The 23946-nt window shown below is 45.3% G+C and overlaps 1 protein-coding gene across 1 annotated transcript in view; it reads left to right on the forward strand.

The window, feature by feature from the left end:
- The window catches only part of RIPOR1 (RHO family interacting cell polarization regulator 1), a 350808-nt gene that overhangs the window by 61673 nt on the left and 265189 nt on the right, over nt 1-23946 (forward strand). The gene's annotated exons all lie outside the window — the stretch shown is intronic.

Below are 23946 nucleotides of genomic sequence, written 5' to 3' on the forward strand. Positions count from 1 at the left end.
ATTTATACCACTTGGTGGTCTTATGTCCTAGGAAATCAATTTGACAGCATAGGCCAGGCAAACTATACTGATCCTTTAATTTCGCCAATCAGGGAACCCCGTCTGAATGGCCTGCTTCAACTGCAATCATTTATAAACTGAGACTTTGCTATGCCTTATGATTGTTGTTGTTGTTAAATGGCATTGTAATGGCATTGTAATAGCTATAGTTTATTTTGGATTTTTGATATTCAACATCCTATACCTAAAGGTTGTTATAAAAAATTTTAAAACGGGTGATTCTTTCAGGTTTAAAAGCTATTCTCTATTTATGGACAGGTCCTACAGGTCCGACTTATGGTCATTTTGTACTTATGGAGGCTATGTCTATTTCTGATTGGGATATGAAGCAGGGCAGAGTGTTACTTACAACTTGGCAACCATTTTTAGACTCATTGACTCTCACTGTTCGCAGTTGTGTTTTGTTAGGAAGACCTTAAGTTATTTTATTTTTATTTTTTTTAAAATACAGTCCTGGGAGAGGAAATGGGTAGGAAAAATTAGTTATATAACTAGTTGATATATAAAATATAGTTTAAATAATTGTTATCCCAGGACAAGCAGGCAGGTATTCTCACAAGTGGGGGTGACGTCATCCAATGGAGCCCCGATGTAGACGCCTCACAAGCAGACTTGCTTGAAGAAACTCGAAGTTTCAAGTTGCCCGCACCGCGCATGCGCGAGTGCCTTCCCGCCCAGCACAGGGCGCGTTTCCTCAGTTCTTACTTTTCTGCGGAGCTGAGAAGTCCGTCTTCGACTCTCTGCATGAAGTATTTTCACTTGTGCCTTCTTTTGTCCGCGGTTTTGTGTTATTTTTACTCAGAATCGCTGTTTTTCGTCTTTGTTTTATTCTTTTTTTAAAAAAAAAAATTTCTTCCATTTGTTTGACCGGGCAGGCCACTTGGCCGCAGCCCCGCGGCTTCGATCTTGCAGCGGCGCTTTTTCAGCTTATGTCCCGGCCTGCAACCGGTTTTAAAAAGTGTTCCAAGTGCCAGCACGCGATTTCCCTGATTGACCCTCATCGACTCTGTCTTCGGTGTCTTGGGCCTCAACATCTCCCGAAATCGTGCCGGCCTTGCTCAACACTTAAGTCTCGTGCTTTCAAGCGTCGTTGCATCCTGTGGGAGCAGCTTTTCAGCAAGGAGTCTTTGATGGAGCTTTCGTCCTCGAGGGGTGCTTCACCTTCGACATCATCTGATGCTCTCCAGGCTTCCACAGCTTCTGCTCCGAGCCTCATCAAACCTGCCTCATTTGTACCGGCTATGTCTTCGACGCCTGCTGCAGTGCCTTCCTCTGTCTCTTCAGGTCAGTTAGCACAGCAGCCCATTCCCCCGGTGGTGCTTAAAGTGCCCAAGGCTTATAAGTCCAAGAACTCTCACACTGCCTCAAGGGAGCACGAAGCCCGTGCAGGTGGTCCCGTTGGAGACGCGGATCCATCCTTGCCAGCTTCATTCCAGACCTTATTAGAGAAGCAATTCATTCAACTCTTTACTACCATGGGGCCGAAGCTTCTCTCATAAATCCAGCCTGGGCATTCGGAGGTCTCCCGCGAGGTCGAGCCACCTCCTGTGCCTCAGCTGCATGTACACTCTCTGCAGAGAGCAGAGTCTCTGCGAGTGTCTGGTCTGGCATCTTGGCATGCATCGCAAGGAACAGAGTCTTTGCCCATGCCTCCATTGGAACCCTTACACTCGATGCAAGGAGCAGAGTCTTTACGAGTGCTTCGAGGTTCTTCCACTCAGCCTCTTCTGCTTCGTTCCACAGCCTCAAGCCCTATCTATTCTCTGGGGGCTTTGACTGGGACACGCTCTCCTCGATTGTCAAGGCCTGCTTCTAGGCACAGCTCGCATCATAGAATGAGGCATTCTTTGAAGCATTCATCCAGGCATGCTTCACCTCATCGGAAGCAGCCTTTTTTTCAATATTCCCCACTGCCTACATCGACCCTTCCGCTTCCGGATCTCGAAGACCCGGTGGGTTCTTTTTCTCCATCCATATCTCCTTCTTCACTGGAGCAAACTGCCTTGACATCCTCGAGTCCCTCTCGAGGCCAGGCTTTGGCAGATCAGCTGTCTTTTTCATCTTTTCTGCATCAGATGGCAGTTGACTTAGATATTCAACTTGACACTGGATCTAAGTTTTCCAAGGAGTATCTCGAGACCATGCATCTCCCTCAACCTCTGGCTGAATCCCTCAAGCTTCCTCTTCGCAAGCTTTTGGATCAAACCTTTGTCCGCTGTCTGGAAACTCCTTATTTCATTCCAGCTGTTCCAGGCAAATTGGATTCCAGATACAGGACTGTACATCATAAGGGTTTCGACAACGCTCAATTGTCTCACCAATCCCTTCTGGTTGAATCTTCTTTGAAACGTTCTCACCCTTCTCAGGTGTATGCCACTGTTCCTCCGGGAAGGGAAGGCAAAACGATAGACAGATTTGGTCGTCGCATCTACCAAAACTCTATGATGACCTCCAGAGTCCTCAACTATAATTTTCATTTCATCACCTACTTTGAGTTCTTTCTCTCCATCCTTCCTAAGTTCATGCCTTATCTGAATTCTCATGCGCATTTTGAATACCAAGAAGTCCTTGCATCCTTGTCCCAACTCCGGCTGCAGCTTCTTCAGTCCTCCTATGATGCTTTTGAGCTGTCTGCTCGAGCTACTGCTTGCTCGGTAGCCATGCGGCGTCTGGCGTGGCTCCGGACCATCAACATGGATCCTAACCTGCAGGAACGGCTGGCTAATGTTCCTTGCACTGGCAATGACCTCTTTGACGAGTCTATAGAGGCAGCCACCAAGAAGCTTTCGGACCACGATAAGTCTTTTGCATCCATTCTCTAGCCGAAGCCGGCTCCTTCTCGCCCTGCATGCTCTCCTCAAATTTACCAATGGCGTTTTCCACCTAAACAGGCTCCTTCCATTCGTCAGCCTGTCAAGAGGCCACATCCTCAGAAACAGCAGAAGCCTCAGCCTCCTGCTGTACCTAAGGCTCCTCAGCCTTTTTGACTGTCTAGTGGAAAGCATAACCTCAGTTGTTCTGCCATTTCCCGTTTTTCCCCCTATTGGAGGTCGTCTCCATCATTTTTACCACCGATGGATGACTGTTACCACCGACCTCTGGGTCCTTTCCATTGTCAGGGAGAGATACTCTCTTCAGTTCCATCAAGTTCCTATCCACTTTGGATTGTTGCAGTGTTTGTCTGGGACTGCTGAGGAAGCTTGTATTGAGACTTCGATTGGTTCAAAATATCTCTGGCAACTTTGTATCTACTATTGAATCGCAACAATTGGCTATGCTCTCTAGACCTCAAGGAGGCTTACACTCGCATTCCAATTCATCCAGCATACAGGAAGTACCTCAGATTTCGAGTGGTGCATCACCACTATCAATACAAGGTTATACCTTTCGGCCTGGCATCTTCTCCCAGAGTTTTCACCAAGTGCCTGGTGGTAGTGGCAGCAGCCCTGCGGTCTCAGGGCCTTCAAGTCTTTCCCTATCTAGATGACTGTCTCATCAAGGATCCTTCATCTCAGGGGGTCCTCTTAGCAACACAACAAACTGTATTATTTCTTCAGAATTTGGAATTCAAGAACAACTTTCCCAAACCTCAGTTTCAGCCTTCTCAGAACCTTCTAGATACTGTTCAACTCGGGGTATTTCTTCCTCAACAGTGTCAGGACGCCCTAATTCAGCTCTGCCATCAAGTTGCCCAACTTCAGTCATTCTCAGCAAGGCGCATGATGGTTCTTCTAGGGCACATGGCCTCCACAGTCCACGTGACTCTCTTTGCAAGCTTCACCTGCAAATCCCTCAATGGTCCCTGGCATCTCAGTGGTCGCAAGGTTTCAACCCACTTTGCAACATATTACAGTCATCCTGTCTCTTTGACAATCACTACAGTGATGGATGCACTCTTCCAAACTTTCCAGAGGGTTGCTCTTTCAAACACCAACTCATAAGAAAGTCCTGACCACGGATTCGTCAACTTATGTTTGGGGAGCTCATCTGGATGGCCTACATACTAAAGGTCTGTGGTCCCCCAGGGATCGATGACATCATATAAATCTGTTGGAACTCAGAGTGATTTACAATGCCCTCAGGGCTTTTCAGCACCTTCTACAAGATCAGGCTCTCCTTGTCCGTACGGACAATCAAGTAGTCATGTACTATGTAAACAAGCAAGGAGGAAAAGGATCTCTTCTTTCTCAAGAGGCTCAAAAGATTTGGAATTGGGCAATTCCTCGCAACATCTTTCTCAGGGTAGTTTACATTCAAGGGGAGCAGAATTCTCTGGCGGACAACCTCAGTATTCTTCAAACTCACGAATGGACACTAAGCTCAGCAGCTCTCTGTCCCATTTTTTTCTCAATGGGGGGCTCATCAAGTAGATATGTTTGCGTCTCCCCACAATCACAGCTACCCCACTTTTGCTCCAGGCTATATTCTCCTCATCGCCTAGAAGTGGACACTTTTCTCCTGGTTTGGACGAATAAGTTTTTTTGAGTTTCCACCCATTCCTCATGTTCTCAGGATGCTTATCAAGCTCAAGCAGGAGTCTGCCACCATGATTCTGATAGCTCCTCGGTGGCCTAGACAGCCATGGTTCTCCTTTCTAATTCAACTCAGTATCAACGAGCCAATACCTCTGCCAATATTTCCATCTCTTCTCACGCAGAGTCACATTTCTCTTCTACATCCCAACCTCGTGAGAAATTGTTACAATGCTTAGACGCAATTGGCATCAGAGGAGAGGTATTTGACTGGTTCAGAGGTTTCCTTATGTCCCACACCTATCAAGTACATTTCAATTACAACCTCTCTAATACCTGGAGAAACCCATAAGGCTTTCCACAGGGGTCACCATTATCCCCACTGCTCTTCAATGTGTACATGTCATCACTAGGCGCGCAGCTGGCCCAGCGGGGTATAAAACTATTTAGTTACACAGATGACTTTACAATTATTATCCCATTCGCTACTTCTCTTTCTGAAGCTACTCCTATGGCAACAGAAGTATTAAACTTGATAGAACAATGGATGATAGAATTTAGACTGAAGCTTAATTCAGAAAAAACTAAATTCTTTGTAGCCTCGCCACATCCACTTGTCACCACAACCCCACTATACATCAACAAACTCAGCTACTCTATTCAACCTACAATGAAGGTTCTGGGAGTAATACTGGACCAAGGCCTAACCATGAAAGACCAAGTGGACTCCCTAGTCAGAAAGGGTTTTTTTTTTTTACTCTCTGGAAGCTTAGGTCTATTAGAGCATACTTTGACGCTTCATCATTCAGAATCCTGGGACAATCCCTAATACTAAGCCATCTCGATTACTGCAATATCGCCCATCTGGCAATCTCCCAGAAGAACATGGAGAGACTACTACAACTGGTGCAGAATGCGGCGGTCAGGTTGATCTTCGGGTTGAAGAAGTCCAATCACATAACCCCTTCCTACCGACTCCTGCACTGGTTGCCGATGGAGGCACGTGCGAAGTTCAAGCTGGGATGTTTTTGCTTCAAGGTACTATCCAGTTTAGCCCCTAAATATATAACTGACATCTTCTCCTTCTCAACCAATAGACATAAGAGAAGCATACACCTGAAGTTCATCTCCCCACTGGCTAGAGGATTAAATTTTAAAAACACCATCAACACCTCCTCTCTTATCAAGCAGCATTATGGGGCAAAGACCTGGAAAAACTAATTACACACGCAAATAACTATGGTGAATTTAGGAAACACCTAAAAACATACCTGTTCCTGAAATATCTAGGTAGCTGATCTGCTCAATAGCTGCCATCAATCTCTCCCATCTCAATCTCTCCCATAACAGCTGATCTCTTAAACTGTTAGCCACTAATCTCCAACTATGTAATTTCCACATCAATTTGTAGCAGCTTTCTAATCATTGTAAACCGCATAGAACTTCACGGTACTGCGGTATATAAACTGTTATTATTATTATTATTATCCTTCCAATTCTGCCCAGACCGCCCAGACCACCCTTCTTCAGGAATCTCAAGCTTTGCTTCAGCTCCGAGCTATCGAGCCAGTTCCTTTGGCTCAGCAGAACAAGGGATTTTACTCCCGGTACTTCCTTGTTCCAAAGAAGACGGGTGATCTGCGTCCTATTTTGGATGTCAGGGTGCTCAACAAATTTCTGTTCAGAGAAAAATTTTGCATGTTGACCCTAGCATCTCTGTATCCCCTCCTCGAGCAGAACGACTGGTTATGCTCTCTGGATCTCAAGGAGGCCTTCACACACATTCCCATCCATCCGGCCTCACGTCAATACCTCAGATTTTGAGTGGGAAGTCTTCATTATCAATACAGAGTGCTCCTTTTTTGGCCTGGCCTCATCACCCAGAGTCTTCAACAAGTGCCTGGTAGTGGTGGCCGCTGCGTTCAGGAACCATGGTCTTCAGGTGTTTCCCTACCTGGACGATTAGCTTGAAGTAGTTGAGAAACACTGCTGTAGGCAATCGGCCTGTGCCAGAGCCTCTCCTTCCCTCCCGCCCTCTTCCCTGCTGGCACCTCCTACTGGCGTCTCGGGGCCCGTCTGGAAGGCCTCTGTGCATGCGCGGATGTCAACGTGATGATGTCGCACATGCGAGTGATGTCATCACAGCAACGGGTGCCTCAAGCCAAGGCCACTACCTTTAGTGTGCCCCGGCTCAAGAAAGTTTGAGAGACACTGCCAAAGGCAACTAAGGCATCTAGGGGTAGATTCTCAAAAATTTGCATTAAAAACTGGCGAGCCTCTGTTGCAGCCATTATAGTAGTGATTTAAAAAAAGCGAGTCATTCTCCAAAAAAACCCTCATGCAAATGAGGTTGGCAGAGAGTAGCGAAGATTCACTATATTTGCATGTGCTCATCACTGATGATAGCAATGGGCACATGTGCAGAATAAACACACACACAAAAAAATTTAACAATCCAGCCACCAAAGTCGAGTAACCCTTCATCCGACAGCAGGAGAGATGCCCACTCTCCCACTGCCAAGCAATACCCCCCATACCCCCTGGCAGTGGGAGAGATGCTCACTTCCGCCACTAAGTGATGTACCCCTGATATCCCCTTGGCAGCATGAGAGATGCCCACTCCCTCTCGCCATCGTGCAACCCCTCCCTCCATGTTTCAGACGACCCCAGCCTTCTCCCCCTTACCTTACTTGAATGACTGGTCAGAGGGATGCCTAGTCCCGCCGGCCAGCAGGTCTACGTCTTCAAAATGGCAGGCCTTCCTTTCCCCAGTGCATCTTGGGATGCACTGGGGAGGGGCCTGAATCTCTGACTGGCCCATGTTGTTTAAGGCCCCTCCTATGGGTGGAGTCTTAGGTGTCTGGGTCAATCGGAGCCTTAGGCTCCTTCCAAGTGCATCTGGGGAGGGACCTTATACATCTGGGCCAATCAGAGCCTCTGGCCCCTCCTCAGTTCATCCCAGGATGCACTGGGGATGGGAAGGCCTGCCATATTGAAGAGGCAAACCTGCTGGCCAGAGGAAGTAGACATCCCTCCACCCTGCCATCTAAGTAAGGTAAGGGGGTGGGCGGGGGTCATCTTAGGCATGGGGGTATTGCTTGGTGGTGGGAGGGAGTGGATATCTCTCCCGCAGCTCGGGGGTGGGGTTACTTGGCAGCAATAGAGAGTGAGCATTTCTCCTGCCAATCTTCAATTTGTGTGTGTGGGGTGTTTTTTGTTGTTGTTTTGTTTTTTTGGTTTTTTTTATTTGGGGGGTTCTGAGCTCTCAAACCTTACTTTCCTGTCAGTGCCTGAGCTAATTAGTGCTTAGGTGCTGATCAGAAAGTAAGACGACAGCTTATCCTATTTGTAGTTGGAGAGTGCAGAAGTCGTGGAGCTGCCGGAATTAGGAGGTGAAGAGAGGGAAATACTGGCCAGGTAAAGAGGACAAAGAATTTGGGATGATGCTGATATTATGGCCAGGAATAGTGAAAGTAGTTGGGGGAGGGGGAGAGGAAAAATGTTGGACATTGTTGGCAAGGGTTAAAAGGAGGGGGATGCTATGCTAGAGCCATTGAAGCCAAAGAAGGGAGTGATGTGTTGGTTGGAGCTGCTGCCACTGCTTGGAAGGGGTGTGGTGCTGGAACCACACCCCTTACCAAGTAGGTAAGTTGTTAGGTGAGGGGTGGTAGGCATAAAGCTGAAGATTTTGTCTAATGTAGTTTATAGCCATGTGGAGACTCTGGGTGGATTATACTAAAAAAAAAAAAAAGAATAGGCCTGGGGAAGAGGGCCCTTACTGTCCTTCATTATTTATTAGGTCTAGGTGATTGCTTGCAGAGAGCCCTTCTTTCCCACATTGTAGTAACTGGTAGGCTTCCTCAGACCCTGATGGCAAAGATGTAAAGCACTCGGTATATGGAAACTAGAACAGTGAGGTTGGTGAGGTTTCTCTGTACCTCTTAACTGATGATCTCTTAGAACCAACTCTGGTCAAAGTTCTGGGGAGCAGCAGAATCAGGCTCATGATACACTGACTCAGATAATCTGAGGGAGGGAAATAAGGAAGGGGAAGAGAGATGAGGAAGGTGGCAGATGGAGCAGCAGGGCTGATAAGGTCCTCACACTTTAGCCATGGAGGGGGTTGGTAGACCTTTGGGTCTGCCTTTCCCCCTCCCATTTGGGATCAGGCCCCCTCCAAACCTGCAGAATCTGTAGTAATGCTGAAGCCCTTCCAGCCAAAGAAATTTGCTCTAAGCTGCTTCTCTCTTGCTATTGCAGGAAACGGTCTAAGTCGGTGGTGTGACTCCAGGTTTCAATGCTGGAACTCCTTGCATATGCTCAGTTTGTGCACAAACTGAGTCTGCTTAGGAAGTCCTGGAGTCAACAGTTGGAGGCATGCTGCCGACATTTGCAACAGCAGCAAAAGGAGGGGAATCGGAGGGCTGACTATGACCATGCTCCCTACCTCTTGAAGAAATCTGAGTGGAGTTGGGGTGATGAAGATCAAATCAGAAGTTAATTAGTGGACTGGGATCTGAAGTTAGATTTGAGCAGTACTGTATATGGAAAAAATAAATATTTCATATTCCTTTTATTTGCAAAGCAAAATAGTTGGATCTTTTCAGATTTATCCTGAAAATGCACCACCTGAAAAATCTCACTGGGTCAGTCGTCTCACCCTGGCACATGCCAGCTTTGCATTTCTGTTTTCTTCCTTCTCTCTCCTATGCCAAGCTTAATTCACTGCTTTGCCTGTGGCTTCTGATCCACTGATATCAGTAAGTGGCCATAAAGCATTCTGTCGGACTCCTCCCTCTTAAAGATGTAGGTGCCCATGGGCCAGAAGCTATTCCATTACTGTTGGCCTGTGAATCCCTTGTGCCTTTAGGAGGATAGCTTTAAAAACTGCCTTGTTTCCTGTAGTGCACGAACCAGAATTGCCATTTCATGAATGCCAAATTTGATCTGTCCCTTACAAAACCTGGTGCAAATCCACTGATGCAGCAAGAATGGCATAAACGTGGGAGTTAATGGATGAAAAGAAAACCAGTCAAAACAAGTGCTTTCATTATGAAATGATCCTGAAATGAGGAACAAAAAACTTACAACAATCTCTTTTCTGACATTTTGGTTAATGCACAAGATATTAAAATAGTTTTCTCTGAGTCTAAATGCTTTGTTGTTTTTTGGGTTTTTTTTTCTAGATCTGTCCCTTTTGTCCTTTTTGTCTTATTTTTTTTTTGCCTGTAATATAGCCCATCCCTGAAAATAGTTCTAGTCATCTCTTATCTCTATGGGCTGTAGCATGCTATTGTATAGCAGAAAATCAGGAAACCTAAAGTTGCCAGCGATGGATGTTTATGATTTGAAACTGATTGGTAGGATTGTTAAATGCTATATTAAAAGGTTCTTTCTGTATCTGGCATAGACTGTATGACGATATCTGGTAGTTTCAAATAAAATGGCATGTTGAAGGTGCATGAGTGCTTGGGTAGGAGAGTAGACTGAAGGTGCTGGGTGGGAGAAATGGCAAGTTGCAGCTATGTGAGTGGTATCCACAACGGAGCACTTTTTTTTCTGAAGTATAGAAACAGAGCTTGCTTGGCTGAAAATATAGCAGTGAGCCATGACGTTGATGCCTCCTCCCATGCACGTCTTAGGAATAGGGGCAGGAAGCTGACTGGAGAACTGAAAAGCCAGCAGTAAACAGGAAGTGCTAGGGGATCTCTCTAGTCTTGGTTTCTCTTAAATACGATACTTGCTTCATCTCCATCTGCCTCCAGCAGGAGTGCAAGAGATCCTGCTTAGAGAATGACACAAGGACCCTTGGGGTGGGGATAGAGACAGAGCCTATAGGGATGGGGACAAACTGTGTCCCCTTGTCATTAACAATCCAATTATCTTCCTGGATAATGTAAAAACACAAGCAACCAAATCTTTGGGAAGGTTGTACCAAATGCTAATTAAAATGGAAGGTTCTGTTTGATTTAATAAAAAGATTGTGTTTGAGGCTTGTGCAAATGAGGATAGAGCCTGCGGGGACGGGATCAAACTTTGTCCCCATGTCATTCTCTACTCATGATTATCTTATGGGTTTTCTCAGCAAAAGTAAGGGTTTGTCAACCTGCTAAGAAGGGCTATTAATGAATGCCAGTGTAATAGAGGGTACTAAGCCTTGCACAGAACAAAGCACCACTTAATGCTAGATTCACTAAAGATAGCGACTCAACAGCTGTTGGCCAATTTTCCAACAGTGATTTATTCACTATCAAGTTTGCATGCAAATGATTTGCATGGAGGTACAAATCATTTGCATGCAAAACCACCGACTCAAGTCGCTCAGTGAACGATTGACAAATGCGCAGAGCTCTAACAGTAGTGACGGGGGAAACGGCCTCCTGTCACTGCTGTCAGGGCTTCTACTTTTTTTTTTTTTAATGGACTAGATGTTCTGTGTGACTTAAACAATGCATCATCTGTCCCATTAAAAACATACCTCCACGCTAGCATCCCCGTGCCACTGTCAGCCCCCCCCCCGAACCCCAAAAAGATGGTAGGAGGGATTCCCACTCCCTCTTGAAAGGAAAGACCTCCTCCCTCCCCTCCCCAAATTAAAAGGCAGGAGTGATGCCCATTCCCTCCTGCCACTGTAGTGCCCCCTCCCCCTCCAGGCCCTCGTGCCCAGTACCTTTAAATCTGGGAGCAGGAGGTACTGAAAACACCTCCTACTCCTCCTCTCTTGCAAGGACACTGGGCCTTAGGCCCCTCCCTGGTTCATCATGTGATATAAAGGGAGGGGCCTAAGGCTCTGATTGGCTCAGACACTCCAGGCTCCTCCCAAGGGAGGAGTCCAAGGCATCTGAGCCAATCGGGGACTTCCTTAGGTTCCTTCCTCAATGACACTGGGCCTTAGGCCCTGATTTGTTTCAGATGCCTCAGGCCCCTCCCGTGAGCAGGGTCTAAGACGTCTGAGCCAATCGGGGACTTCAGCGAATCTAGGGCTAAGGGCTAGTTTCACTAAGCCCACCAATCAACTTCCAACTATCTAGCGACCCCTTTGCAACCCGATTTCCCTCCAACCCGATTCACTAACCTCTGTCCTGATGATCCTCCAATCCGCGCATGCAAATGAGGGGGAATGGTATTCAAATGTAGGCAGGCAGTGATTCACTAAAAAAAAAAAAAAAAAAAAGAGGGACACCGACTGGGCTGGAGGCAACATATATTCACTAGAGGGTAGGTCTTGTCAGACAAGTTTGATCAATTTCTTTGATTGGGTGACCAGAGAATTAGGTAGAGGGAGTGCACTAGATGTGGTGTATTTAGATTTTAACAAAGCCTTTGACATTATACCACACAGATGTCTAATAAATAAACTACTCTTGGGATGGGTCCCAAAGTGACGGGCTGGGTCAAGAACTGAGTAGAAGACGACAGAGGGTAGTGCTCAATGGAGATCACTCTGAGAAAGGGATGTTACCAGCTGTGTGGTGTGCCTCAAGGTTCTGTTCTTGGGCCTGTTCTTTTTAACATTTTTATAAGCGATATTGCTGAAGGGCTGTCAGATAAGATTGCCTCTTTGTGGATGATACCAAAATCTGCCACCAGATGGTGTGAATAACATGAAGAAAGACCTAGCGAAGTTTGAAGAATGGTCTGAAATTTGGCAGCTAGAATTTAATGCTAAGAAATGCAAGATCATGCATTTGGGCTGCAAAAATCCAAAAGAATGTTACAGTTTAGGGGTGAAGAACTTATGTGCATGACAGAAGTTGCGGGACTTGGGTGTGACTGTATGTGATGATCGTAAGGTGATAATGAAAGCTGGAAGGATCCTAGGGTGCATAGGAAGAGGTATGGCTAGAAGGAAAAAGGAGGTATTGATGCCCTTGTATAAGACACCGAGACCTCATTTAGAAAATTGTGTACAATTCTGGAGACCGCATCTTCAAAAAGATATACTGTAAAAAGGATGGAGTTGGTCCAGAGGAAGGCTACTAAAATGGTGTGTGGTCTTTGTAATAAGGCATATGGGACAGACCTAAAGATCTCAATATGTATATTTTAGAGGAAAGGAGGGAGAGGGGAGATAATGGTAGAGACATTTTGTCTCTATGTGGCATAAATGTGCATGTGGCAAATCTTTCATTTGGTAGGAAGCTCTGGAAAGAGAGGGCTTAGGATGAAGGTTCAATCTAAGGAAATACTTTTTTATAGAAAGGGTGGTAGATGCGTGGGACAGTCTCTGGAAGAAGTGTTGGAGACAGAGACTGTGTCTGAATTCAAGAAGGCATGGGATAGGCATGCGGGATCTCGGAGAGAAAAGATAATGGTTACTGTGGATGTGTCATTTGGCCTTTATCTGCCATCATGTTTCTATGTTTTTATTTTTTGTGTCGCTGTAATTTGTTTGATTGACAATTTTACTTCTCTTGTAGTAAATTAATTTTGTGCATATTAGAGAAGCACATAAATTACATCAGCCTCCGAGTATGCAGCTCTGCTGAATGGCAGCTGATGTGAGATCTAGAGAATTCAAATACAGTGGGGTCCTGCATTGGATCATAGATAATAAACCAAAAAATCATGCAGATTGGAATGTACAAGGTTCAGGAATGTTTATTAAAAATATATAAAATTGTAATCCAAAATATTGACTCTCATATACTCCATTTTGGATTACAATTTTATATATTTTTAATAAACATTCCTGAACCTTGTATATTCCACCAATCTGCAGTTCTTTTTTGTTTATTGTGTTTGCCTTCACTGCAGAAGACCTGTTGGATTTCTCTTTGTTTTGCCTGTTGGATCATAGATAAACATCTCTCTGTGAAGTTTTTAACTATCAAAATCCAGTGTGACTATAAAATTAGCTTGATGCCTATGTCAGGACTTACTGTGCCAAGAGACTTGGAAATTCACTCTTTGGCAGGAATTCAGTTTAAAACTGAAAACATGAAGACTGGCTTTGAAATGCCTTGTGACTAAAATATAGGCCAAGGAACTGGGGTTCCTGTTAGTGGTTATACTTTTTCGTGTTGAGATTTGCTTTCCATTTTGAGGCAAAGTTACTGGTCGGGAGGCTAATGATCACAAAAAAACTACATAGATCTGTTGAATTCTTTTACTGAAATTTCTTTTGCATGTGCCTTTTTTTCTGGAAGGAAGGAAAAGTGGTGTGAGGATACTTATACAGTAATGTGCTTTGAATGCTGCAGTTCCTCTGAAACTTTAATCCAATAGTTTGCAGTATTGCTGGTGTCCTATAGATGGCAGTAGTATTGCATTGCTGTGAATGGGCTCTTTTTCTTTTTTTTTTTTCCTTTTTGGGGGGTTTCACTCAGTAAAGACTGACAAGTGCCAGCTACACTAGTCTTCATGGCTCCATTTGAGATTTTTTAATATTTTTGAGGTCTAGCTCAACCAGGTTACATTTTGGTACGTCAGTTTTATTGTGTTGGCAAAGCAAAATACACTTATGAGTAAAGTAAGGGTGAAAAGACACAGCGAGAGATTTTACAAAGTAATCGTAACAGTTAAATAAAATTACAGTGTATGGGAAAGTCAATAAAATTGAACAATTCCCAGGTTCTGATTATAGTCTGTACTATTCTGATAGATCATACCAGGCCCTTACATGGAAAAGGTACTCGCCTAGGGTGTCAGTGTAAGGGTGGCAGTCAGGTCTACAAAAGCCTCATGGTTACCAGCATTGGGCCCTTGAGCATGGCCTTCAGCATCCGTGCATTCTCAAAGCCTTTCAAACTCAGGCCTAGATTCTTAAAAAAAAAGAAAAAAAGCGAGTCATTCTCACAAAAACCTCCATGTAAATGAGGTTGGCAGAGAGTAGCAAAGACTTGCTAAATTTGCATGTGCCCATCGCTAGTGATAGCAAAAAGCACATGTGCAGAAAAACATTCTCTGCTCTGGTCGGTGTCTGACCTTCCTCTCAGCCGGGTCCTGCCTTCGTGGAAACAGGAAGTGGGCAGGAACTGGCAGATATGAAGATACCATGCTAACCAGAGCAGTGAATGGTGAACCTGGAGGGAACTTCCCTCCCTGTGGTCTCCCATCCCTCCCTCTTGTTTCCACTCTCTTCCCTATATGCAATCTGGTATCTCTCCCTCAAACCCTTCCCCCACCACTCCATCCTACTGTCAAACTCATGAGATCACCTACCAAAAAAAATCAACAGCTTTCCTTCTCCTTCCTGTCCAACACAAGTTGTGCCACGATGCAGCCCAAATTACCGCACAAAAATCTAAAACTAGCCCAAAAATATGCAACCCACAGCTACTCAAAATTTCCCGTAACCAGCATTCCAAAGCAGCCCAATTGGGCAAGAAAACCGTGCCGGAGCACTCTCTGATTTGTCCTGTCAAACAGGAAGTTGAATCAAAGGGGGCAGGCAGCCCAGGAAGATAGTTGTACTGCTGTGGTTCTAAAGAAGCTACTGAAATGCTGAACCCACAGACTATTAGTGAGAGGAGAGGGAGCAATTTTGGATCTCGGGGGTGGAATGGAGAGAGAAAGGTGCTAGAATCGTGCTGCTGAATGGATTGGGGTGCTAAATTTTGTCAACCTCGTAGATAAGATAACTTTTTTGTTTGTTTTTAAGGGGGGTTTTAGTTAAAACTTTTTCAACTTATAGTTAAGTATATATGGTATGTTTCTCGTCAGTTCCAAGTGTCTGTACGTTCTAACTTAAGAAATCTAACAGTGTTGGACTGTTTTTGATTTCCTGATCATAAGGTCATTGACATGGTAGTCTGATCTCCCTAAAGAACTAGTTGCAATATAGATTTTGTCCAAGTTCTCTGGGAAAACCTAATGGCCTAACCTGGTGGATGTTGGGGAAGAAGGGTGGGAATGAGAAGTGGATTTGCAAAATTTGATGAAACCTACATTTGCATTGTTGAACACCTGAGGGGCAGACTCTGTATAGGATGCCAGTTTTAGCAGTCACCTAAGAAGCGGCTGAGACGCACACCAGCGTCCTATACAGAATCGCCTAACCTCCCTGATTCTCTAACTGGTGCCCATGTCACAGGTGCCGGTTAGAGAATCGCACCTGCTTGCCTAAGTTTTTACTGTTCTAGCTTATTCGCTTATGTATTTTTTTATGATTTGTACAGGTCGCTGACTGTTCAGTTTCTCTTGCTGTAAACCGCCTCAAACTATTGTAGTATGATGGTATACAAGAATAAAGTTATTATTATTTTAGGGATCCCTTACCATCAGCTGATCACAGCAAGGAAATCCCCCTACTGCGATCAACTGAGCGTCTGCGGCAGGGGACCCCCACAAGTCCTGTTGAAATTGGCAGGAGGGATGCCCACTCCCTTCTGCTCCCACCCCCTCCAAAGCAGCCAGGTAGGAGGGATATATATCTATATCTCTCCCTCATAATACCCCAACTTGACCATTCCTGTGCATGTTTATAAAATCTCTATCTTTGCAATGAATTACAAGCACACTCTCCATGTTTGAAGCATTGGTGTGTCTACTTGCTTACAACTACCCACTACTTGTCACCATAATACCCTATTTAATCAGACTTTTCTTGCCTTTTCTTAAGTTTTACATCATGGCTGCAGCCCCAATAGGCATAGTTTTGGCTCCAGCCTTGTTTTCCACTTCATTTTATATCTTTCTATTACCTACCAGAAAGTTACCATGTTCTTGTATCCTCATCATTTGGACTTTATCTGCCATCATGTTTCTATGTACAGTCATGTGAAAAAATTGGGACACCCCATCTTTATTTTTTATTTATCTCTTGTTTCATGAGTAAATTGAGGAGAAGTTTTGTTGTTTATCTGCAATTACGTCACGTTCTTTTCCAGAGATAAATATAAAAAAGTTTTGACATCGATATGTGAACATATCTTAAGAAGGAGCTGACTTTCATGGGGCGTCCTCATTTTTTTCACATGACTGTATGCCTGAAGGTCCTCTTCTCGCCACAGAGCCTTCTAGCCAAGGCTTGAGGTCTTTAGGAAGTACTTTTTCAGTCTTCAGGGGGTGAGATTCTTAGCTTGCTTTCTTGGGAAGCAATGTCTCCAAATTGATTTGTCTTGTGCATTCCATGACAGTGATGGGAGGAGTGTCCTGGTTGTTAAAGCTGTTGTCTTAGCACCTTGAGGTTGCAGGTCCAATCCCAGGACCACTCCTTGTGACCATGGGCAAGTCATTCAACCCTCCATTGCCCCAGATAACACTGTTAGATTGTAAACCCACTGTGAAATAATTTTTGTCACTTTTCACTAAAAGACTTACAAGAAGAGACTTGAGGATCTGAATATGTTATACCCTAGAGCAGGACTACACTTCCCCCTCTCTATTCGCGGTTTCGATGTTCGCAGTTTCAAGTACCCTCGTTTTTTTTTCCCAGGCCCCCCCTGAGAATCACTTGTCATTGCAATAAAACGGCCCTGGGACTTGGGGGCCCAGGTGATCAGAGGCGGAGAGGGGTGATCGAAGGTGGTGTGGGGGCGATCGGAGCATGGACTTTACCTGGTGGTCTAGCGGTGATGCGGGGCAGGAGCGATCTTCCTATTCTCCTGCCCCATGCAGAGCAGTGCTGCAAGTTCCCGTGGTCTCAACAAGACTACAACAGGGAGTTCCTGTTGTAGTCTCGTGAGACCACAGGAACTCAGCAGCACGGCTCTGCACGGGGCAGGAGTGAAGGAAGATCGCTCCTGCCCCACGTCACCGCTAGACCACCAAGTAAGGTCAGGGGGTGGGTCAGAGCTGGCCAAAAGTTATTTGTGATTTTTCCCTATTCGTAAATAGGGAGGGAGAAGTGTACTCGGTTCTGGTCCTTGATGTCCATAGGCAAGCCAGGTTTTCAGACTGTCCACAATGAATATGCAGTAGAGAGAACTGAATGCATGGGATGCACCAGGGAGGGGCCTGAGGCTCTGATGACCCAGATTGTTTAAGGTCTCTCCCAGGATGCACTGGGGAGGGGGGAAGGCTTGCCATTTTGAAGAGTGGGCATCTTTCCTGCCAATCTTAAATTTTTTTGTTTTGTTTGTTTTAAATTTTCGTAGGGGGGGGGTGCTCTGAGCTGGCAAACCTTACTTTCCTGTCAGTGCCTGAGCCAATCAGTGCTCAGGCACTGATCAGAAAGTAAGGCAACAGCTTAGAGCTGTCGGTAAATTTTGAATGAGGTTAGAGAATCGCTCGGAGTGATCATTTTAATATTAATGATCTTGTACTACATTTGCATGGCAGTATCGGAGACTGCTAGAAAACTCAGAAAAGACTTAAGTAAGCTGTTTTAATAATCCTTTGGTAAAATATATGCATGCTAAACTGGCTGAAACCAGTTTAGCAAGCATGTTAAGGCAGATTTTAGTTTTGAGAATCTGCCCCTTGGTGGCTATCCTTAATATCACTAATAATAAAACCCTAAGCACGCATGCGCACTTAGGGTTTCGTGTTCCCTGCTGCTGTGTTTTCTGATCCGTGGCCGGATTCTATTTTAGAACCCGGCAACAGGAAACATGCTGGCGACTCCCTCCCTCACCACCAGAGAAACCACCGCCGCTGCTGATTCGGAACAGGGGGGGGCACAGGCGCCCCTACCGGCATCTATTTCTCCCCCTCCTCCCTCTCGCCTGCTCACCCGCTTGCAGTGTTTAACTGAAAAGCGATGCGCTATGCTGCCACTGGCCTCGCTGTCTTCTCTCCACTGCGGCCCGCCCTCTGACAACTTCCTGTTTCCGCTAGGGCGGGCCGCAGTGGAGAGAAGACACTGAGGCCAGCAACAGCGCGGCACAGCTCTTTTCTTTGAGGCAAGTAGATTTCTGCGAGGTGTATGCACAGGGAGAGCAGGAAAGGGGTGCTGCTGGACGGGGGAAGGGAAAAGGAAGGGAACAGGGGGAGAAGGCAAGGGGTGGATGCACAGGGAAGTGGGAGGAATGCTGCTGCTGCACAGGGAAAGGGGGAATGCTGTTGCTGCTACACAGGGAAGGAGGGGAATGCTGCTGCTGCACAGGGAAAGGGGGGAATGCTGCTGCACAGGGAAGTGGGGGAGGGGGGATAGGGAAAGGGGGCCAGGGAGCAATCTTGGTTTGCTTTGGGGGGGGAGACAGAACGGGGCCATGGAGAGAGACAGAAAGATAGGCAGGCAGCGCATGAGAATGAAAGACAGACACACAGAAAGACAGCAGGCAGGGAGAAAGAAAGAAAGACAGACAGACAAAGGGGGCCAGGGAGAGAGACAGAAAGACAGACAGTGGGAGGGAGAGAGACAAAGAAAGGAAGAAAGAGACAGGGGCAGGGAGAGACACAGAAAGAAAGCAAGACAGACAGACATATTCTAGCACCCGTTAATGTAATGGGCTTAAACACTAGTTTAACATAAAAACAAAAGAATTGCCGAAGGTCCATCAAGCCCAGTATCCTATTTCCAGCAGTAGCCAACCCAGGTCCAAGTACCTAGCTAGATCCCAAGTAGTTAAACAGATTTTATATGCTGCTTATCCTAGGAATAAGCAGTGGCTTTCCCCAAGCCATCTTAATAATGGCCTATAAGAACATAAGAAGTTGCCTCCACTGGGTCAGACCAGAGGTCCATCCTGCCCAGCGGTCCGCTCCCGCGGCGGCCCATCAGGTCCGCGACCTGTGAAGTGGTTACTGACCACTTCTATAACCTACCTCAAGTTCTATCTGTACCCCTCTATCCCCTTATCCTCCAGGAACCTATCCAAACCTTCCTTGAACCTCTGTACAGAGTTCTGGCTTATCACCTCCTCCGGAAGCTTGTTCCATGTGTCCACCACCCTCTGGGTAAAAAAGAACTTCCTAGCATTTGTTCTAAACCTGTCCCCTTTCAATTTCTCCGAGTGACCCCTAGTGCTTGTGGCTCCCCACAGTTTGAAGAATCTGTTCTTATTCACTTTCTCTATGCCCTTTAGGATTTTGAAGGTTTCTATCATGTCCCCTCTAAGTCTCCTCTTCTCCAGAGAGAACAGCCCCAGCGTTTTTAACCTGTCAGCGTAAGAGAAATTTTCCATACCTTTTATCAGTTTAGTCGCCCTCCTCTGCACTCCCTCGAGTACCGCCATGTCCTTTTTGAGGTACGGCGACCAGTACTGAACACAGTACTCCAGGTGCGGGCGCACCATTGCGCGATACAGCGGCATGATGACTTCCTTCGTCCTGGTTGTGATACCCTTTTTGATGATGCCCAGCATTCTGTTTGCTTTCTTTGAGGCTGTCGCACATTGCGCCGATGGTTTCAGTGATGTCAACCATCACCCCCAGATCCCTTTCAAGGTTATTCACCCCTAGCCGTGTTCCCCCCATTTTGTAGCTGAACATCGGGTTCTTTTTCCCTACATGCATGACTTTGCATTTCTCTACGTTAAAACTCATTTGCCACTTATTTGCCCAGTCTTCCAGTCTCGTTAGGTCCCTTTGCAGGTTTTCACAGTCTTCCGTGTTCCTAACCCTGCTGCAGAGTTTGGTGTCATCAGCAAATTTGATAACCTCACATTTTGTCCCCATCTCCAGATCGTCAATAAATATATTGAACAATAGAGGTCCCAGCACCGACCCCTGTGGAACTCCGCTCGTGACCCATTGCCAGTCTGAGTATTGGCCCTTTACTCCAACCCTCTGTTTCCTGCCTGCCAACCAGTGTTTGATCCATCGGTAGATATCCCCTTGCACCCCGTGGTTCCACAGCTTTTTTAGTAGCCGTTCGTGAGGTACCTTGTCGAAGGCTTTTTGGAAGTCAAGGTAAATGATGTCTATGGATTCCCCCTTATCCATCTGGCTGTTTATTCCCTCGAAGAAGTACAGCAAGTTTGTGAGGCACGACCTTCCCTTGCAGAAGCCATGCTGGCTCGCCTTCAGTTGTCCATTTTTTTTAATGTGTTCGCAGATTGTGTCCTTTACCATTGCTTCCATCATCTTTCCCGGAACCGAGGTCAAGCTCACAGGCCTGTAGTTTCCCGGGTCACCCCTTGATCCCTTCTTAAAGATGGGCTTGACATTTGCTATTTTCCAGTCCTCTGGGATCTCCCCAGTTTTTAGGGAGAGGTTACATATTTGGCGAAGTGTCTCTGCTATTTCGTTTCTCAGTTCTTTTAGTACCCTTGGGTGGATGCCGTCCGGGCCTGGTGATTTGTCACTCTTCAGTCTATCTATCTGTCCGAGGACATCCTCTTTGCTTACCTCTAGTTGCACCAGCTTTTCGTCGTGTTCCCTGTTTATAATCACCTCGGGTTCTGGGATATTGGACTTCTCTTTTTTAGGAAATTAGCCAAACCTTTTTTAAACTCCGCTAAGCTAACTGATTTCACCACATTCTCCAGCAACAAATTCCAGAGTTTAATTACAGGTTGATTGAAGAAATATTTTCTCCGGTTTGTTTTAAATCTACTACTTAGCTTAGTATTTTTGGAAAGAGTAAACAAGCAATTCAGTATTGTATAGATCTGTGATCATATCACCCCTGAGCTAGCTCTTCTCCAAGCTGAAGAGCCCTAGCTGCTTTAGCCTTTCCTCATAGGGAAGTTGTCGCATCCCTTTTATCATTTTTGTCGCCCTTCTCTGTACCTTTTCTAATAGATACAGCAACCAGATTTGCACATAGTATTTGAGGTGCAACCGTACCATAGAGTAATACAAGGGCATTAAAACATTTTCATCTTTGTTTTCCATTCCTTTCCTGATAATTCCTAATATTCTATTTGCTTTCTTAGCCACTGCTGCACATTGCATGAGAGTTTTAATGTATCCTAAACAATGACACCTAGAACCTTTTCCTGGACAGTGACTTCTAACAGAATCTTGCATCACATAGCTATAGTTCCTCTGTCCCACATTCATCACTTTGTACTTGCTCACATTAAATGTCTGCCATTTTGATGCCCAGTCTCACAAGGTCCTCTTGTAATTTTTCACAATCCTCTTGCAATAGAACAACTTTGTGGCGTCAGCAAATTTAATTATTTCATTAGTTATTCCTGTCTCTAGATCATTGATAAATATGTTAAAAAGCAGCGGTCTCAGCACAGATCCCTGGGGAACCCCACTATTTACCCTTCTCCATTGAGAATATTGACCATTTAAACCAGTGGTCTCAAACTCAAACCCTTTGCGGGGCCACATTTTGGATTTGTAGGTACTTGGAGGGCCGCAGAAAAAATAGTTAATGTCTTATTAAAGAAATGACAATTTTGCATGAGGTAAAACTCTTTATAGTTTATAAAACTTTCCTTTAAGGAAAGATATATAAACTATAAAGAGTTTTACCTCATGCAAAATTGTCATTTCTTTAATAAGACATTAACTATTTTTTTCTGCGGCCCTCCAAGTACTCTATTTTTTTCTGCAGCACTCACATTTAAAGTTCAATATCTTTTCTTTCTCAAAACTGGCACATTTCAATCACTAAATTGAAAATAAAATCATTTTCCTACCATTGTTTGGTAATTTCATCAGTCTCTGGTTGCACTTTATTCTTCTGACTGTGCATCCAATACTTCTTCCCTTCTTTCAGCCTCCTGTATGCTTCCTCTCCTCCAGACCTCATTCCCTCCCCAAACTTTTTCTTTCTTTCTCTGTCTGTCTTTCTCTGATGCCGTGCCCCATTTTTTGCTTTGTTTCTGGTTCCCTGTCCCCCTTTCTTTCTTTCTTTCTTCCTTCCTTTCTTCGTGCCCCATTTTTTGCTTTTTTTTCTGGCTCCCTGTCCCCACCCCATCTTCTTTCTTTATTCCTTCCTGCCCTCCCCCATGCCGCCGCGGAATAGGCTGCTGCCGCTGACGCTATCGGGAACAGGCCGATATCTCCCTGCTTCTCTTCTGCACGGGGCCGACCAACTCTCGCCGCTCGACGTCAATTCTAATGTCGGAAAGGATGTTCTGGGCAGCCAGGCAGCTATTGGCTAGCCAGAACTTCCTCTCGACGTCAGAATTGACGTCGGGCCGCGAGAGTTGGTCGGCCCCGCAGGAAAGAGAAGCAGGGAGATCAAAGAACACGATGCTGGCCTGATCCCTGATGTAGGCAGTGAGAAGGGAAGGGAAGCAGGTTGGGCATCACTGCTCTAGACGAGCTGCGAGCCGCACTCTAGGGTGAACAGTGGACCGCCCCCCCCTTGGTACGCCACTGGAGCAGCAGCGTGTCTGGCCGGCTCGTTCGTTCAAAGCCGCGGGTGGCGGCTCCTTGCGAGATCCGTGCCTGCGTCTGAAGCCTCTCTGATGTTGTGACATCAGAGAGTCTTCCGACGCAGGAGTGGATAGCGCAAGGAGCCACCAACCCGCGACTTTGAACGAACGAGCTGGCTGCTGCTCCAAAAGGAAGAGAATGATCGCCTCCAGACCGCAGGCCGCAAATAAAACCTGGAGAGTCACATGCGGCCCGCCGGCCGTGTGTTTGAGACCGCTGATTTAAACCTACTCTCTGTGTTTTGTCTTTCAATCAGTTCTTAATCTATAATAGGACATTACCTCCTTTTGTATGACTTTATTTCCTCAGAAGTCTTTCATGAGGTACTTTTTGTTCCTTGCCTTTTGAAAATCCAAATACATAATATCAACCAGCTCACCTTTATCCACATACATAATTATAAAAGAACACAAGGGACTTTTAACAGAAATGAGACAGGGCATAAATTGAAACTGTGGGGAAGTAGACTTAGGAATAATGTTAAGAAAATCTTTTACATGGAGAGGGTGGTGGATGCCTGGAATGCCCTCTCAATGGAGGTGGTGGAAAGGAAAACTGACGGAATTCAAAAAAGAACACAGAAGATCTCTAATTAGAAAATTAATGGTATATGTTGAAGAACTAAGGCCGATAACTGTGCAGATTTGCATGGACTGTATCCCTTATATAGCAATTCAGTATAGGATGGGCTAGGGAAGACACTGATGGGAACTCTAGTAACGTGGAATATGACAACGTTTCTGGGCAGGTTTCAGTAGGTAACCACAAATGACAAGATTGTTGGATGGGCTGGAGTTAGATTTGATGGCAACTCCAGGAGGTGGAACCTAAAGGCAGTAAGTACCAGGTGGACTTTACAGTCTATGACCCAGAAATATCAAAGAAAAAAAAAAGACAATTTTAATTGAATAATGAATTTATAACTTATGTAACTAATGGGCACACTGGATGGACCATTTGGGTCTTTATCTGCTGTAGTCTTTTGTTATGTTACTACATGTGTCATCAGTGATACCACTAGCAGATAAAATGGTTGAATCTTTGTTGCCTAGCCTATTTATTAAATTATTTCAAAAAATAAACCTAAATGCAGTTTACTGCAGTAATGTTAAGACTATATAAAAAGTTAGCAGGCCTCATCTTTAAAGAAGGGAAATATGGCCCCTAGATTCTGGCTGTTCTGTTATAATGCCATGTCCTAAGAAACTAGATTGCCACTTTAAGCTGCCCTACTTATTAACTC

This window comes from Geotrypetes seraphini, chromosome 4 (assembly GCF_902459505.1).
Source record: "Geotrypetes seraphini chromosome 4, aGeoSer1.1, whole genome shotgun sequence".
Classification (NCBI taxonomy): domain Eukaryota; kingdom Metazoa; phylum Chordata; class Amphibia; order Gymnophiona; family Dermophiidae; genus Geotrypetes; species Geotrypetes seraphini.